At 40.7% G+C, this 19,082-nt stretch overlaps 1 long non-coding RNA gene across 1 annotated transcript; it reads right to left on the bottom strand.

The window, feature by feature from the left end:
* Positions 1-11,459: 11,459 nt before the first annotated feature.
* LOC139036492 (uncharacterized) lies at positions 11,460-18,083 on the bottom strand. The gene is made up of 2 exons (XR_011489265.1): positions 17,993-18,083; positions 11,460-11,789 (listed from the first exon to the last, which is right to left on the bottom strand). It is a non-coding gene; the product is annotated as an uncharacterized lncRNA (long non-coding RNA).
* Positions 18,084-19,082: the final 999 nt, after the last annotated feature.

Here is a 19,082-nt window from a genome sequence, read left to right as displayed (position 1 = left end):
TGCACCCTGCCACAATGCTGTGCCCACCTAGAGGGGGCACCTTTTTTTTTAAACTGGGATGCAGATGATAACTACTGAAGAGAAACTGCCAACTTCCAGGTTATATGGAATTTGTCTTTTATTTTTCAAGCTTATAGCTAGCTCTTTCCCACAGAAGGTGAGGCCAGAAGGCAAAAGCAAAGCAAGAACCTGAATGAAAGCATGGTTGGTCAAGAAAAAATGAAGCAAAGTGTATAATGGGAAAAAAAGTACTGGTCTTAAAGAGATAGGCTATGAGCAAACTGTTCTTTCTCCTGTCTTCTGGAAGGACACTGGGGTAACTTTAAAAGTCCTGGTGAAAAATAATAACATTTTTAGATGCTTTTTATTGTTAAAATAACTTTACAAATTTTATCCCCTGACAGTACAGATTTTATGGGGGGAAATGTCATTGTATAAATAGATGTGGGCAAGCACCTGGGTCACAGTCTGTTGGAGTGTACAGCCAGTTCTACTATAGCACTTGTTTTGAAAATGCAAATTTATTCCAACGCAATTGAAATACTAGGGAATAACTTGAGCTGAGCATGTGTGGGTCTGATCACAAGAAACACGAGGAAAGGTAGAAATCTGCACCTAGCTGAAATGAGCTGTGTAGGAATCCATAATCACACACATGCAAATACCTCTAACATCTACCAGCCACCTGGGTTTACTATGTGAGTTATGGTACACACACACACACACACCCACATCTAATACTATAGCTTTCCACCCAGCTTCAGATATATCTCCTTCTACCACTTGTCACAGTTGCAACCCCTCTGACACCCACTCCTGAGAAGCAAATTTCAAGTCCCTTTCAAGGTAATGCACCATATTTATTATGGTATTTCTATATATTTTTAAATGATTAACAACTTGCTGTTTTCATTGTGTGGTTCTGCATGGTGTGGTAAATTTTAGAAGCACAGATATCATGTTGCAAAGGAACTGACTGTACGTCAAACTGTTAAATCCCATGATGATGATTTCAATGTTCTCAACATTAGATAAACATGCAATGTGAGTTTCTACCCCAAGCTATAGAAAACGAGCACTACCTCTGACTTAGGGATATGCTTTCCTTCATGGGGAAGATTGGACCGCTAGTCTGCAAGTGGATGCTGGAACAGGGAGGGCTTGCAATGAGGAACATTTGTACTGTGCCCACAGTGTGTGTGTGTGGGGGTCACAGCTAGAGGCCAGCTCTGCTTGCCCTGCAGTTTGGACACATTGAGGCTTTTGTCAGGGTGGGTGAAGAGCTCCAATGGGACTATTTGCAGGAGGAACTGAGAAGCCTTGTGAGAAAGAAGCTACCAAAGTACAGAGAACACATGAACTTGGTCCAGAGTCAAGAAGTCAGCATCAGAGAGGAGGAAAGAAGTTAACAGAAGGATGGACATATTCAGGAATTTTTCCCCATCCATTGTTTTCCAGAGGGAGAACTGGGAAGAGGAGGGATGAAAATACGTTTGCCCTCTCTCTCTCCTCCTTTCTTTCTTCCTTAATTTGATATATACTTGTTGAGTGCCTATGCCCCATCGAATAGAATGTCACAGAAGGTGGGGTGTGGCAGCAAGAAGGGGGTCAGGATACCTCAACTAGCCAAACAGCCTGACCAGTCTACCCCTGGAAGGAATGGAGTTGTGGCACTCACAGTTGCCATTCTCAAGTATATTCTCCCCAGATGGGGAGAGGGATGTCTACACAGAAATCTACAAGAAGCATGCTCACATACCCATCCATGCAAGGGCAGAGGAGAACGGGACTAACTTCTCCAAGGTGATAAAAGGAGACAATACCAAACTGGCCTCAAAGTGTGAGTAGGCATTCACCAAATGAAGGAAGGTAGAGGGATATTCCAGGAGGAAGGACTCAAAGTATACAAAGGCAGAAGAGGGAGTTGTGTGGGGCCACTGAGGTAAAGCCTGGGAGGAGAGACTGGAAAGGACATGGAGGGGTTATCCATGCCACAGCCATAAAACCAGACACTCAGAATGATTGGCAGAAAAGGACGAGCTCAGGCGATGGCTTGGAGGAGAAGCAAGATGCAACGGAGGCTTTCGAGGAAGGACATTTTCTTGTCTCTAAGGTAAAATGTCTTACAAGAAGGGGTGCTTTAAGTTCAGGAGCTGTCAGGGTAGATGAGAGAAGGAATGGGCCCAGGATGGACACAAGGTGCCTTGGGACGGCGAGCTGAGAACTGGGAGGGAGGAGCCTCTGCAGAGGTGGGAGGGGCCTCTGCAGAGGTGGGAGGAGCCTCTGCAGAAGTGGGAGGAGCCTCTGCAGAGGTGGGAGGAGCCTCTGCAGAGGAGGGAGGAGTCTCTGCAGAGGTGGGAGGCAGCAGCAATGGACCCAGTGAAAAGTGCAGCCACACTCTGCTAAACTCTGACGCAAAGACAAACAAGCCAGAGGACGTTGACCAAGTAGTGGATTTCTCCTCCAGTGTTAGAATCTAATAACACTGTAACTATGAATTTTAAATTCCTCTTATCTGAAAACCCACTCAACAAGACTTTACCTGGCTTTTTAGTAGGTTGGTTAGCAACAGATTCTGGGTTTGTGACTTTATCTTGAGCTCAGGACAGGCATAATTTAGGCACTTGACACTTGTTAATTCTGATCATCACAACAACTCCTGAAAGAGAGCTATTACAGTCCCCTCAGTAGACTGAGACTCACAGGGACAAAGCGACAAGCCCAGGGCCACATAGCCCCCCTGTCTCCACTTTCCCCTGTTCCCTGGGGGACACTGAGAAGAGGTGTGCTGGGCCAGTTGCCTTGTTGTCTTCACCGAGTTGTTATCAGCTTACGAATACGACTTCCTTACAGTAAAGCTGCGCCCAGCGTCTGATGTGCCTAAGTGGTTACCTTGGGCCCTTCTCTCCTCTTTACTGACCTCAGAACATTCCACAAGTCCACCAGTCTGTCTAAACTCAGTTCCCTCATCTTTAAAACAAACAATGCTGGCCTACCTACAGTGGGAAGTGGAAAGCTCACATGAAAGCAAGCAATTGCTTTGCACATTGTGAACTACTCCATATGGGTTAGATAAAACAAACAAAAGCATCTTCTTGAGTGTTGCTCCATAAACCAGAACTAACACCAAAGGCAATGGGGAAGGGTTATTCCTTCTTACACACTTGTATACACACACACACATACACACACCCCATAAACATTGAAAGTTTCTGTTTTGATGGAAATTTCTTCCTCTCAAAGTCATCCTGGTGCTTAAATTGTTTGATCTAGCCCACATAGAATTCTGGGCAGACAAAGACATACAGGAATGAAGAGAAATAAAACTGAATAATGGGCAGAGGGTACTAGGGGTGCTAGTTCATGTATCAGGGAGGGGGGCGAGAATTAAGACCTTTCTGAAGATCGTTTTCTGAGGGAAGTGTCAGGCAGAGGGAAGAGGAAGTTCTGGGTACTATGAGGATAAAAAACGGTCATGCAAAAACCCCTCAATATGTAGCAAACTCCTATGACAGGAGATTGACTAAACTGGAAGCCTAGCCTAACACAGATCAGGATACATTTTTGAATGGAAATTTATGAGTAGGGTCCATTAAGGTACATTTTCTCATTGTTCTGTCCTCTTAAGGTAACACATCTCCAAATCTATATAGTTGATCTAGTGTCACCACTTTATCCCTGCCTCTGGGCTACTGATGAGTTTACCTAGTTCTTCCAGAATGTACCTACTGTTTTCAGGTCTGAGCAGAACATCTTTGAAATATGTGGGGCAACCTTTAGTCCTGACCATCAACCCTTGGCTAAGAGAGTAATGTTATCAACCAAAGTTCCCCTCCTGAAGATGATCCATATATTTAATTTTTAACCTGGCCTATCCATTGGTTCTATGTGGCCATTCTATTGTGAGTCCCAAATTGAATTTGTATGGATCGCTCATGCAAAAAGCCTTTTAGAGAGAGTGGTGGGCAGACTTGTGGGGGTGGAAGGGAGGGTTGACCTGTGATGAGTCTGACTTTGAATATACTCATTTTCTCACTCACTATCCCTTCTCCTCACTTCATGAATGCTAGAGGTAAAATGAAAGTGGATTCTCTCGGTAGTGGGCATTCCAAGAAGCAGGATGGATAACCAAGGACTTTAAGTCAGAGAATCAAAAGGACATAACCATGTGCTTAGGATTATTGAAGGCAGTAGATGATGGAAAACTGCCAGGAGCCTCTGTACCTCTCCCTTCTCTCCCCATCAATACACACGCTTGAGAAAAGCATTTCTATTTGTTCCCTCACCAAACATCCACAGTTCAGGTATATCATTTCATTGTGATTGCTGGGGGCTCTGGTGGGAGCTGTGAAAAGGCAGCTGGGAAAAAGAGTGAGGCCTTGAGCTGAGTAGCTGAGTGCCTGAAGACAAGACCATCGAGATCTCCACAGGGAGAGGTTACCAGCCCTGACCTTACCCCAAAAGGTGGACGCTGTATTACATTCAATTGCTCCCCAAAGGGAGATTCTGCTGTTGGGACAAGACAACATCTGTCATTCTGACACCTTTCCATTGCTTGTCAAGTCTTAACAGCCCTCCTGAGCCCCTTTACATATTCTCCTGCTTCAAGATGTCTTTGCCACTAGAGGAAGACTCATTGTTGCAAGTTGTTAGGAAATATTATAAAAGGAGCTCAGGTCCAGTTTCTGGAACATGCAAATTCTTTCATCAGGGAGCATAATGGGAAAAACACAGAAGAGTGGTCTATATGCATTTAAATCCTAGGTCCTCACACTTTATTGGTTTGGGCCTCAGTTAACAGACTCTGTAAAATGGAGAAAATCACAGCTAACACTTAGCATTGTCCTAAGGTGTGAAGCACAAGTCAGAGTTCCACACATGGCAGCTGCCTATCTTATTTCTATTCCAATTTTTCTGCTTCTTGGAGAAACAATCATGACTGTTCCATCAGGTCAAAATTCTCCTTTAAAGAAGGAAGCAAACTCAAGGTTATAAACAAGGAGGCAGTTTCTACAACCTTTCAGGAGAGATTGATATTGGGCTCCAAAGGAGTAGGTGGCAAGGGTCCCTTGATCACAGTTTGTAACTTCCCAGGGAATCCGAGAAAGTGTGTCTAAATTTAGCCACAAAACACAAAATGAAACAAGACAGGGCAATATTTGGAACTTATCTGAAATTCAAATTTAATTGGGCATCCTGGACTTGAGTTAGAGACTCTAATCGCAAGGGACTCTGATATCTTTACATTTGGCCTCTTGTGGTCTGTACATTAGTGTGTTGTCTTCTGCTCCATTCTCTGCAACAGCAATACAAATCCTTTCTGGAAGAACTTCATAAGGTGGCATGACTTGGAACCCAGTCTGGCTTCATTCCTCCCTGTCTGTGTGGACCCATGGGCATGGTAACTATTCCTTCTGAATCTGTCACCTCACTGGTAAAACGCCTTCCTTATCTACTAGAATTGTTAGAGGAGCAAAGCAGACATAAGATCTGACACTTTTCGCCATCTGGGTTGATTATTTCATTATACATGGATATTCTCCGGGCATCAGCACACATCATCTTCCTCTGTTTACAGAGGGCAATGATATGTGTGGCACAACTGGCAGCTAGCAAAGTCAAGACAGATGACAAGGATAGATTCTAATCCAAACATCAAACCTGTTAATTATATTGGTCTGATGGGAGGCTTACATTTATGACACAATGTTGGTTGTCACTGAATCTAGGATAGCACTTCACACGTAGTAGGTCCTTCACAAGTACTTTTTGGATGAATGAATTCCTGGGTAAGAAATGTAATTCCCTATTCACTTCTATGTGCCTGCAAAGTAATGTAGCATTGTTTTTGTCTTGCCAGGGGTTTTCTGGCATAGGGACTGAGTTTTAAGAAAGTTATTAATACCTCGAATCATTCCTCCATTCCATATGGTTTTGCTGTGCACCTGGAAATGTCTCTTAGTGGCCTGGGACACAAGTTCTCAGACTGTGTAAGTCAAACTGTGTCCATGATCTGATGTAGGCATCAATGTCTAGCCTACTTACGCCTTTTCTCCTTGTGGGTTACCTACCTTCCAAATGTTTCCACTGACTTGGGAGGTGGCTCCAATAAGATGGCTGGAAAGTATATTGAAAACTGTAAAGCACTGTATGCTCTTAAGGAACGCTCATTTTTCATTCTCATTTTCAAGTCACATTCACAGGCTAAATGAACCTCCCAGACCTCAGACCTTGGGAGAGGGCTTGTGGTCATTTCTTCCTTCCCGCCCCCCCACCGCCCCAATAAAGGGATAGTGTTTCCCTCTACCTTCCTCTGTGTCCCCTGAAAGCTTACGTCTCAAATCCTGTTTCCAAGTTCCTGCCTTCCTTAAACACGTTTTTCAGATTTCTTCGTCACCCTCCCTGGGAGTGAGTCCATTTTACAATTTCTCAGTCACTTTGGTATGTGTCTCCACTCCTATAAAGCCCAGGGTTTGCTTGCTGGACTGCCATTTACCTTCCATGTCTGTTTTTAGTGAATGGTAACAATGCAGGAGCTTTGTGGAATTTGGTTCCTGCAAGAACACCTGGCCGTCTCAGGGCCCCTGTCTGACCCTTGATCTCTTTTCTGTAGAGGCTTTTCAATGAATCCCTTAAGCCTGTTGAAATCCCCTCTCTTGAAATCCATTTACTTGATTTGGCCATCTTCCTGTTCTTGTTGAGAGCTCTAGCTTGATCAGTTGGCCAGGCTGGTCCCAAAGCACCTTTTATATTCTTGTTGCCCAAATTCCTGCTCCCAGGATGAGAAGACTTAAATGAGAAGAAACACCAGCTTTTTCTTTCCACAGGCTTGAGAATGGCCTTCTTCTTGCTACCCTTTAAGGAACTAGAAATGGAAAGTGTGCTCACTTTCTGGCTGCATCAAATCTCTCATGAGTAGGGGTCAGATATTTGAGTTCAAGGAAGTCCACAGCATCATTTCCCAAATGTTTTGACGTTATTCCTAAAAGTCACAAGTAGCCTAAGAGATGATGCTCTGCATTTTAGACTTATGAATTTTTATATGAAGGACATACTTTAAACAGATTGTCTTCTTCCTTAAAGAAAAGCTGGTATTCATACCACCCAAGTGGCTCCAATATGGTGCAAAATTGCTATTTCAACTCATCATCTGTTTCCATCAACAATGAAATAAGCTGCTGCCTGTGACTGGCAGTGACTCTCCCAGGTCCCTTCCGTACCCACAGGGCAGAAAGATATGAGGATCTCCTGTTTTGTGGTGATACAACAATCCATATTCTCAAAAAAATAATCGTCTAAACAAACTGATATTTGAGGCTTCAGAGTAAGAGTGGGTACTCAGCTAGGACTTCTGAGGGAAATTCTGGTATAGCAATTTCTTTAATTTTGTGGCCTTCTAGATGAATATGCCATCTCTGGTGCTCCAAGTGCTGAGAGACCTCATCTTAGAGAATGGCATCCTCAAATGCTGCCTAGAGGCTCGTCTCAATCTATCCCCCAAGCTGGTTTCTGCTTGAAGCATCCTTCTACTATCCCACACTGTAAACCACACTCCCAGGCTGTTCAGAAAGTTCTTGAGTAAACATTAACTGTGACTAATATGCTGATTTACAACTTGTAAGCAACTCCTAACCAAGAAGAAAGGCTGGCAGGAGTCTCTATGGAACTACATAGTGATGCACTGTGCCAAAGGATGCCCAAAAGCCATTAACAAGCCGAGGTGACAGACACATGGTTAAAAGGTGAAAAAAGAACCTTGGGGAAATCAGCCATTAACATCAGAGAGAGGGAGAAAAGGCAAGTGTTAAGTGTTGTAGCTGAGCAGTGTTCAGTGGTTCAGCCCTCTATCAGAGTTCTCCTGAGTCACCTCTGGGTCAAGTTGCACAAGTTGGGCCCAGGGCAACTGCCCATTGACTATCTGGGGGGTTTTGCTTGGATGTGATGGCTAATGAGATAGATAAGTCCAGAAATTCTAACTCTGGTCCTAACTTGCCAAATGGCTTCAGAATTTTAAGGATTTTAAAATATTAACTTCAAGAAAGCATTGTTCACACAACTCAATATAAACTTTAAAAAAACCCTAACAAGTTGGATCCATTTCCTGAAGCAAAGGAAATAAGAACAAAAATTTAAAAATGGGACCTAATTAAACTTAGAAGTTTTTGTTCAACAAAAGAAACCATCAATAAAATGAAAAGACAACCCACTGAGTGGGAGAAGATATTTGTAAATGATATGACTTGATAAGGGGTTAATTTCTGACTTATGTAAACAGCCCATACAACTCAATATAAAAAAAACCCCAAAATTCCAATTACAAAATGTGCAGAAAAGTGAGAGACATTTTTCCAATGAAAAAATGCAGATGGCCAATAGGAAAATGAAAAGATGTTCAACATCACTAATCCAAAGGGAAATGCAAATCCAAGCCACGATGCAATATCACCTCACATTGGTCAGAATGGTCATCATCAAAAAGAACACAAATAACAAATACTGGTGAGGATGTGGAGAAAAGGGGATACTCATACACTGTTGGTAAGAATGCATGTTGGTGTAGCCACCATGGAAAAAACTAAAAGTACTAAAAATAACACAATAATAATACAAAAAACTAAAAATAGAACTATCATATGACCCAGCAACACCACTCTTGGGTATATATCTGAAAAAACAAAAACACTAATTTGTAAAGATACATGCACTCCAATGTTCATAGCAACATTATTTATAGCCACCAAGATATGAAAGTGCCCATTGACAGATGAATGGATAAACAAGATATATATATATATATATACAGGCTTCCCCGGTGGCTCAGTGGTAAAGAATTTGCCTGCTAAGTGGGAGACATGGGTTCAATCCCTGTGTTGGGAAGATCCCCTAAGAAGGAAATGGCAATCCACTCCAGTCAATATTTTATAACAATTATAAGTGGAGTATAACCTTTAAAAATTGTGAATCACTATACTGTATACCTGTAACATATATTGCACAGCAACTATACTTCAATAAGAAAATAAAAATAAAATATTTGTATAAGATTAAAAAAACTGAGCACAAGACCTAAATAGATTTTTTTTTCAAAGACACACAGATGGCTAGTAGTCACATGAAAAGATGCTCCATATCACTTATTATAAGAGAAATGAAAATCAAACCACAATGGGGTATCACCTTAAAAAGATACATGTACTCCAGGGCTTCCCTGATGGCTCAGTGGTGAAGAATCCACCTGCCAATGCGGGAGACCTGGGTTTAATCCCTGATCCAGGAAGATTTCATGTGCCACAGAGCAACTGGGTCCATGTGGCACAACTACTGAGCCTGTGAACTAGAGACTGCAAGCTGCAACTACTAGAGCCCATGTGCCCTAGAGCTCATGCTCTGCAAAGAGAGAAGCCACTGCAATTAGAAGCCTGTGTACCACAACTAGAGAGTAGCCCCCAATTGCCTGCCCATCAACAAAATCCCAGCACAGTCAAAATAAATAAATAAATAAAATGTTTTTTAAAAAAGATACATGCACTCCAATTTGCATAGCAGCACAATTTACAATAGCTAAGACAATGAAACAATCTGAATGTCCTTCAACAGATGATTGACTTAAGAAGACATGGTGTTTGTGTGTGTCTATACACACACACACACATATAAATACTGTGTACACACATATATAAACACTGTGTGTATATACACATACATCGCACACATTGTGCAATATATATATATATATATATACACACACACACAATGGAATACTACTCAGCCATAAAAGAGTGAAATATTGCCATTTGTAGCAACAAGGATGAACCTAGAGAATATTATGCTTAGTGAAGTCAAACAAAGACAAACACTATATGATAGAGCTTATATGTGGAATCTAAAAATTAATACAAATAAATCTATATGCAAAACAGAAACAAACTCAAAGAAAACAAACTTATTGTTATCAAAAGGGAGAAGGAGGGTGAGAAGAACAAATTAGGAGTATGGAATTAATAGATACAAACTACTATAGGTAAAACAGATAAGCAACAAGGATTTATTGCATAGTACTGGGAATTATATTCAATGTTTTGTAATAACCTATAATGGAACATAATCTGAGAAACATATACAACTGAATCCCTTTGCTCTATACCTAAAACCAACACAATATCATAAATCAACTATACTTCAATTAAAAAAATAAAGAAAGCATGTTCAACTCAGAAGTTGTTCACCATGGAAATGCAGGATAGATTATTTTAGAGTTTTCCTGAAGTGATTCCACAAGACCCTTCTTTATGTTCTAACATTTAACATTATGGACTCTTGGGACAGTCTTCCTATGTCAAACTCAAATCACTCCAAAATCAGTTTCAGTCTGATTCATTTTATTTAGAGAAGCAATTTGGGAAGGGATGAGGGTGGCAAAGACTATCAGTGTTGGGTTGACTTGAATTCCTAGAATCCATAGCTGTGCAATTTGGGACAAAATATTTAACTTCTACCCACTCCAGTGTTCTTGCTTGGAGAATCCCAGGGCCGGGGGAGCCTGGTGGGCTGCCGTCTATGGGGTCGCACAGAGTCGGACACGACTGAAGCGACTTAGCAGCAGCAGCAGCAGCACAAGCCCTGGTTTCCCCTTGTGAAATGTGGATAACAGTGAGCATCACTGAGGGCTGTGAGAATTAATATAAAGTCCAGGGTAGTCGCTCACGCAGTGTCTGACACAGAGAAGTCACTCAAAAGAAGCAGTTAACTTGGACTCTCTTTTCCAGTCTTCAATATGAATGTGTATTAAATGAGATATGAAGTGCACTGGGTGGTGGGGAATGAAGGTGATTTTGTGGGGATAAGACTCTTAGACAGGGTATGGGAACTCAGACACCCTGTTTTCAAATGGAATTCTGAGCTGGGAAAACACTCTTGGATCAGTAGGGAATTGTCTGTGAAAACAGCACACAAAGTTTGGGTTTGGAAACATCATTTATGACCTATAAACCATCATTTATGAACTATAACAGAATTTATGCATTTCATCCCAAGAAGGGACAATTTCTCCCCCCTCCCTTTTCTTAGGCCACCTATACTCTGGCATGTAGGATATGGCTGTACATTATTTTCTCTGAAACTTCCTACAGCACTTAAATGAATTAGATGATTTCATAATCCTCAGTGTTTTCATTAAAAATGAATTTAAGGGAAAAAAAGAAGAAGTTCTGGGAATTCTCAACCTGGTGTTGCTTTAATAGTATGTAAGAAGTTGAATTGGAAAGTGACCTTCCTGAGAAATATCACTGAGTGAAGGCAAAAGCCTAAAAATAAAATAAGCATGGGAAACTCAGTTCTTATGTGTTTCAATGAAAGAACAAAGGAAGCAAGTCAGTAATCATGGAGCAGCTAACACAAAATGTAGTGTTTACTATAAAGGGAAGAATTCTCAATGCTGAACATTCCTTCTACAAATATCATAGTTTCACAAATTATGATTTTATTTTCACAGCCATATCTTTCCTCCTAAAGCCACTGAGGCTCTGACAATGCAATTTATTTTTGCACAGGACATTATATCATGTCCTGTCATGATATCATGTATCTTCAAGGACATGATGTCACACTTCAGAATCAATTTTTCTTAATGGACATTTCAACAGCCCTTCTGTGGGGGATATCTTCTGATGGCCAGTGCATTGTGGAGGGATTAGAAGGGAATTCAGCTTCGTAGGGGTGAGAAATCTGCTTTATTTGGGCTCAAACACATTGAGAACATTATTGAAGTCTCCTTCTCCCAGTTCATCCATCTGTGAAATGGTATGAAAAAATATACTTGTATTAAGAAAAACTTCTAAGACTTTTCTAGCCCAGAAATCAGCGAACATTCTCTGTAAAGATTCAGATAGTAAATATGGCTCAAGTCTGTCTGCCTGAAAGCACCACAGGATGACACTTAAATGAATGAATGAGGCTGTATTCCAATAAAACTTTATTTGTAGACACTGAAATTTGAATTTCGTATAATTTTCCTGTGTCATAAAATACCATTCCTCTTTTGACTTTTTTAACCATTCAAAAATGTAAATTTGTAGCCTTAAAAAAATTGGCGATACGCCAGATTCGACCGGCGGCTTCCCCTTTGCTGATGCCTGCTCTAAGAAAAAGTTGTGTATCCAAAACGCCACTGACTACTCTTTTTTCAGCATAATTCTTGTGCAGTATGAATCATTCAGACTGTGGCTTCTCTTTCATGATGTCTCTAATAACCAAGTGAGTGATCACAAAATTGGGGTGGGATTTTCTCTCTCTCTAAAGGCACAGACACCCTCCCAAAGAAAACAAGAAGTCAGGGGTGCCTCGATAGATATTTGAGCTTCATATATGTATAAGTCATGTGTACATATGTCAGGGAGTAAGATGCAAGTAAAAAAGAAGGTTCTTTTTAAAACTATCAGAAGCAACTGAGTTAAACTCCCTCTGTTTAATAATCACGAAGTCAGACTTACAGCTCTTATCAAACCATTTCGGCAGGGTCTGCATCATTTCACCAGTTTCAACAAACTGTCCCAGTGAGGAGAAAGATTAGACCGTGTGTGTTTACTCTCTGTGGAGTTATGGCTGTGTTCTCTTCAAGAGAATGAGATATGAAAATAGAAGTTTATTTAGTCCACTCTTTGATGGGCTCCCATGGCAGGAAAAGTTGGCTGTCTGTACTCAGGTGAATGAAAGAGAAATTCTACATGATACCCTTCCCTCTGGAGATGCAAATTCTTCAAGGGGTAGGGAGTGAGGAGGGGCCCGGTGGGCTCTGCTCTAGTTTTAGTTGGGGTTGCAGAGGCCTACAAGGCGGGGAGAGGTGGGTGGCCAGCATGGTGAGCATCCCACAGTGTTGGATCTGAAAGAGGTTCTCGCAACCATTCTTCTCTACCTTGAAGAAACCCAGAGGGAGGGGTATGATTGCCCAAGGTCTCCCAGCATTGTGGGACCAGGGACAGAGCAAAAGGCCAAAACAGGTGAACCAGGCCAGGGTCTCTTCTGTCATTCTTCACTGTATTGGGGGTTTAGAGACCAGCTTGGTCTCCATTGGCCACCTATGAAGGTGACCCCTGACCCCTCAACTTCCCACTAGTGATCAGACTCCATTAGGCTCTCCCCAGGCACTCTGGGCAGCCCTGGGGGTGTAAATGCTAAGCCTGTTCATGGACCCAGGGCTCAAATTTTAGTCATTCCCACAACTCATAGCTAGTCAGGATGAAGCCACCTCACTACAAGTCAATAGGTGTGAGTGTGGGGGTGGGGTGTTTTCTATATCAACCCTAACTTCCTACAGAGGGGGTATTTTAGCAAAAATCTGAGACTGAACATTCCAGTGGAGACCCAACCTTGACAACAATAAACAGAGGAAATATGAAAAAATTTTCCTGAAGCCTCAAGAGGCACAGTATGACTGCTCTAGAGGTCAGGTGAATGAGAACCTGAGCTCACCCTGCAGCATCCACTTGTTAAGGGACTAGGGTCTAGGCCTATGCCCACAACTCCCCCTATACCCGAGGCGCTCCTAGCGACAGAAGACACATGGCGAGGCTCGGGTTCAAGCTCCCGAGCATCAGTTATGTCCTCACTTTCTCTCCTCAGGGCTTAGGTTCCTCATCTGTAAAAGGCCCAGGTCTGAGTAAGATGATTTTGAGACTTTTCCCATTCTAGCATTCTCTTTTAAATGCTGGGCACCATTTACTTCTGATTACAGACAACAATGCTAATTATGTCATGATTTACTATGGAACGGGAAGATAATACCAACCTGACAAAAGGAAGAACTGGCAATCTAGACACATTTATCAATAAACTGACTTCAAAACTCTTTATACACATTTTAAAAATTGCTTTTATTCCTTACTCCAGACCAGGGATTTATATACATTTTCTCACTGAATCTTTATAAGAACTACATGAGAAAATGAAAGCTGAGAGAGAAAAATTTGCCCCAAGTTATAATGCTAGTAACTGGCAGAGCCAGTGTTTGCATTTGTGTCTATTTGGCTCTAAATTCTCCGTTATGCTATAAGACAGACTAACCTTTCATTTATTTAAACTTCCCTTCCTCCCACCAATATAAAGCCTCCCCCCAACCCCAATCCAAACTCTGATGTTCTTTCTCCTACTGATTGTGTATTTCCTTTAATCTCAGGGGCCTGGGACTATTAGTAGCAAAAATTTCCTTTTCAACCCAGATAAGGATAATAGTACTCGCTGCTGCTGCTACTACTAAGTCGCTTCAGTCGTGACCGACTCTGTGCGACCCCATAGACAGCAGCCCACCAGGCTTCCCTGCCCCTGGGATTCTCCAGGCAAGAACACTGGAGTGGGTTGCCATTTCCTTCTCCAGTGCTTGAAAGTGAAAAGTGAAAGTGAAGTCGCTCAGTCGTGTCCGACTCTTCGCGACCCCATGACTGCAGCCTACCAGGCTCCTCTGTCCATGGGATTTTCCAGGCAAGAGTACTGGAGTGGGTTGCCATTGCCTTCTCCATCACAGTACTTGAGGGACATGCTATATTAGTCAAGGATCTCAACACCTACAAGGTCGTCCAATAGGCATAAGAAATGACAGAAGATGGATTTGTCTAGGGCTGCATTTCAGGGGGGTTTCCTCTAATTGGGCTCTTTGTGTTTCTCTCTGTGCCATGGCCTGAGCTGGCCACAGGTAGCCAGGGCCTATTGCTTCTTGGGTTCACAGGCCATCCCCAAATGCTATTAAGGAAATAAGCTATCACCACGACCCTATAGCTAGAAAAGACCAGATGGACATTGTCAGTGTTGATTCATAATTGTGTGTGTATGTGTGGAGGGAGGGCACAGGGGAAGGAGAGGGAGAGATGGTCCCAGCCCCAGAGGTTCATGTGTGTACGTCCACTGACACCAGATGCCTGGTCCTTCCAATCTGTTTCCCGCTGTCACAAGGAGCTGGTGAAGAGTTACAGCTGCACTGGGGTCAATGTCAGTGAGGCCTGAAGAGCAGCTCATGGCTAGAATTGGAGCACTGTGTGGACCGGGAAGATGGGAGTGGATGGGAGAATGTGGCGGTGCAGATCCTTGGGGAATGGTTCTGTCCCAAGATTTCAGTTTATCTTGGGTGGAAAAGGAGTTCCCCTCCAACGGCCTAGCCAAGAATGTTGATGTCACGGGGAAAGGGAACAGAGTCTGATTGTGTGTCACACAGAACTGGGAACAGGCTGCCGTGCTCAGAGGGACGCCCTTATCAATTAGGTAATGTCTGCTATGATTGAGGAACTGTGTTAGGCAGTGCTCCAGCTGTTGATATGTTAGCAAACATCTGCAAAAGCACTCATACCTTGTGGGAAAAGATTTTCTTAGACTGGCTCCCACTAGTCTGAGCCCAACAGCATCACAAGGTATCTGAAACAGAGTGGCATGGCAGAAATGTGGCTTGGGTATAGGAGGCAGCCTGGTTGGGATTCTGGTTCTATCTCCAGGAGGTAAAAGTATGTTTGTGCAGAAATGATGCCTATAACCCAATTTTGTTCCCCTTGTTCCCCCAGCGTCCCTCCCTTCATCCCTCCCTCCCTCCCTCCCTCCCTCCTTCCCTTCCTTCCTCCCATTTTCCCTTCTACTCTTCCTCTGTCCTTTCCTCCCTCCCTCCTTCCTTCCTTTCCCGCTCCCTCCCTCTTATCTCCTCCTTTCTCCCTCTTTTCCTCCTTTCCTCCCTCATGCCCTTCTTTCCTTTTCCCCTCTCTCTGCCCCCACTCCTTTCTCCCTGCCTTCCTTTCTTCTTTTCCTGAAATACTAACATTGAATAATATGCACAATACATAGAATGCTGGGCACACAAAGGAATAATGAATTGTCCTTGAGGGAATAATGATGCAGGCACAAAATGAATGTGAAAACGGACCCATGTATAAAATATGCAAAATAACATAAAGGTAGAACTGTATAAGCTCTACCATAGCCAGTGCCTCTGGTTTTTTAAAAAATGCAGTTGGTTTCACTTAATGTTCTCTTTCTTTTCTCTCTCTTTTGTAAAATAACAGAATATGAATATATTATAGAGTATAAAATATAAAAGATCAACAGCCATCCCCAGTCTCACCCATTAATAACAGAAATGTCTGAAGAATATGCAAACATAATAAATACATAATTATACATATATGTATTTTAAAATAAGAATGAAATATTACTGCTTATACTGTAATGTGTTCTTTATGCTGAATATATTACAATTAATAGCATCTTTCAGGGTTAATAAATATAGGTGTGCCATATTATTTTTTCTTGGTTACACGGAGGGTCCATAATTAACTTTACCAATCCTCTGTTGCTAAAAATTAACCCTGCTCTTAATTTGGGAATATGATTTTTTTTTAAATATAGCAATAATCACTGTAACTAAATAGTTACACATTGGTCAGATTATTTCCTTGTACCTTCCTAGAAGTGAAATTCCAGGAGAAATGTGTGCACATTCTAAAGAATTTGTTGATACATATCCCAACTATACCCCAAAATGTTTATATCAAAAGATGATTATTATTTTTAATGTTTTCCAATTCAACAGGCCAAAAACTCTCACTTTTTTCTCAGTTTTTAAAATAACTTTTATTGGGATATAGTTGATTTACAATGTTGTGTTAGTTTTAGGTGTATAGCAAAGTGAGTCAGTTTTACATACACATATATCTATTCCTTTTTAAGAATCTTTTCCCATATAGGCCACTACAGAGTACTGAGTAGAGTTCCTTTACGCTATACAGTAGGTTCTTATTAGTTACCACTTTTACATGAACATATCTTACAATTTTAAAAACTCCAAATATTTCAAATAAGTGCATTTGACTTTTGAGATTGCTATTTTATTCATTTCTATTTATTTTTATATTCATATGTTTTATGTATTAGGGTCACTGATATTTTATTATACTTATTAGAAATACTTTTAATGACATATTAGAAATTTGTCATTTGCTTTTTAGTTTTCTTTTTTTTCCTGTATAGGAGTTTTGGTTTTTTAATATGATACAATTGATCAAATATTTCATATTTATAAAATGCATCTATACTGCTAATAAATATAAATATTTACAGATATTTTATTTTTGCACCTTAATCTATCTGGAATTGATTTGGGATCTGGTATGACTAAGAATTTAACTTTGTTCTTTCCAAATCATTAATCAGTCATACAGTACTCTGATCAAGTCTATGCTTAAAATTTGAAAAATTGTAATGATGTTTCCTATTTTTAATATTGTATATCTGTCACTTTTCTTAAATTATAGCAATTAGATATTTGTCCATGTTCACTGGTCTTTACAAACAATCAGCCCATTTCTCAATTTTATTACTTTTAATAATATTTCTGCTTCTGTCTTTGTTAATGTTTCCTCTCTTTTCTTATATTTTTAAATGTTTTCTTTATACTTTCATGATGTGAATTGTTATTTTCTTTTCTTTTTCCCTGTTTAATAATAAAAACTTGTGCTATGAATATTCTTCTTATTATAATTTTGGCCAAATTCTATATATTGCTTTCTAAATAATTGTGTTACCATTTCATTTGCTCTCTAACAAAAGAACTTTAGAAAAAAATAAAGTTTACAGTTTATAAGTAGTTGGGGATTTAATTGAAATAAATGTCTTTAATTTCTGGTTTACTGTTTTGTGACCAAGAGTATGACCTGTAAATTATTATTTTGTTGTTGTTGTTGTTAACTTCTGAAAAATTTTGAGATTCTTTGAGAAAGTCTGGTCTTTAACTGGTGTTTCATTTTAAAAAGGTGGTCGGGGTAAGTTAAGCTTGGAATTCTAATTTTACTTGTGTCTCTCTCGACCATTTAAAGGAGACTTTTGACAATCTCCTGTTTTAGAAGACACTCACTCTCCTAGTCTGATGAAATATCTCTTGGTACACTGTCTTGAGTCTTTATCTTGGTGCCTTTCTCCTTCTTGCCTCATATAATCTGCCACATGTTTCTGACACATCAGGCCTTACCATGTCCTGTCCATGTGGAAGACAGTTCTTTGATTTCCTCCCTCAGATCTGTCTGTGAAGCTGTGATTCATCTCCAGAAAGCAGTGCAGGAGAGAGAAACTAAGCAGACAGAGGGGAGGGGAAAGAACCTGTAACCTCCTCCACTGAGCATCATGACTCCTCACAATGAAAACTGTGACTCCTGCTTTCTGTTGGTAACCATATGCTACACTTTCAATTAAATCTTTATTTTAATGTATTTATAGTTTGTCTCTAAAGTTAAATAGGTTTTTCCACTCTGTACGAAACAATTGACCTATTATTAGACAAGCTCAACCTACTTACTTTTATTGTTAAAATTTATTTATTTCATCTTAAATCTGTCTCATTCTTTTTTGATTTCTGGTTTTCATACTTCCTTTTCTTTCATTTTCAGTTTTTTTAATGAAGAATATATTCTATTTTCTCTTATCATCCTAAATATGCATTCTATTTTAAATCCAAACAGCTGTTACCAGGAAGTTTTCAAAAGCATTACTCATTTTCAAAAAGGCGAGGGCAATTTAAGCTCAGTGTTGTCAACAGATAACCCATGTGGATTGCCCTTGGCTCTATGCTTTATCTACTAGTGATGGTTGGTTCCTGTTCTTCGTTCTATGGTTGAAAGGTGGATTGATGTTCACAGCTTTCAGTACAGTTTCCAGTACTTCTCAGGTTTTTATTAATGTATCATTGCCTTGCTCAGGAGGCATTCTTTTCTATCTGGCTCTACAATACTCAGAACCACTGGAATGTGAAAAAGTCATCACTCCAAAAATGCATTGCTCTCAAGATTCTTGCCACCATCACCCCAGCTGTTCCTATTTCTGGAGATTGTAACCCCTTAGAAGGTCACTGGCCATTACCAGTCCTCAGTTTTTGCTCTATGATATCTCGTTTATGAAGAGTTGATGGAAGAAGGCATATTGGTTGCTAACAGAATTTTGACTGCCTAACAGTTCAACCTATGAGAAGAAGGTACTGAGTTTGCACATCTGGGGAGTTTAGAAGCTAGATGGCCCTTCATGTTTGTCCAGAGTAAGCAATGGGTCAAATGGCATTGGATATTGAA

The sequence above is a fragment of the Odocoileus virginianus genome, chromosome 1 (assembly GCF_023699985.2).
Source record: "Odocoileus virginianus isolate 20LAN1187 ecotype Illinois chromosome 1, Ovbor_1.2, whole genome shotgun sequence".
Classification (NCBI taxonomy): Eukaryota; Metazoa; Chordata; class Mammalia; order Artiodactyla; family Cervidae; genus Odocoileus; species Odocoileus virginianus.
The sequence above is the reverse complement of the archived record's forward strand: the minus strand, read 5'-3'. Positions and strand labels throughout refer to the sequence as shown.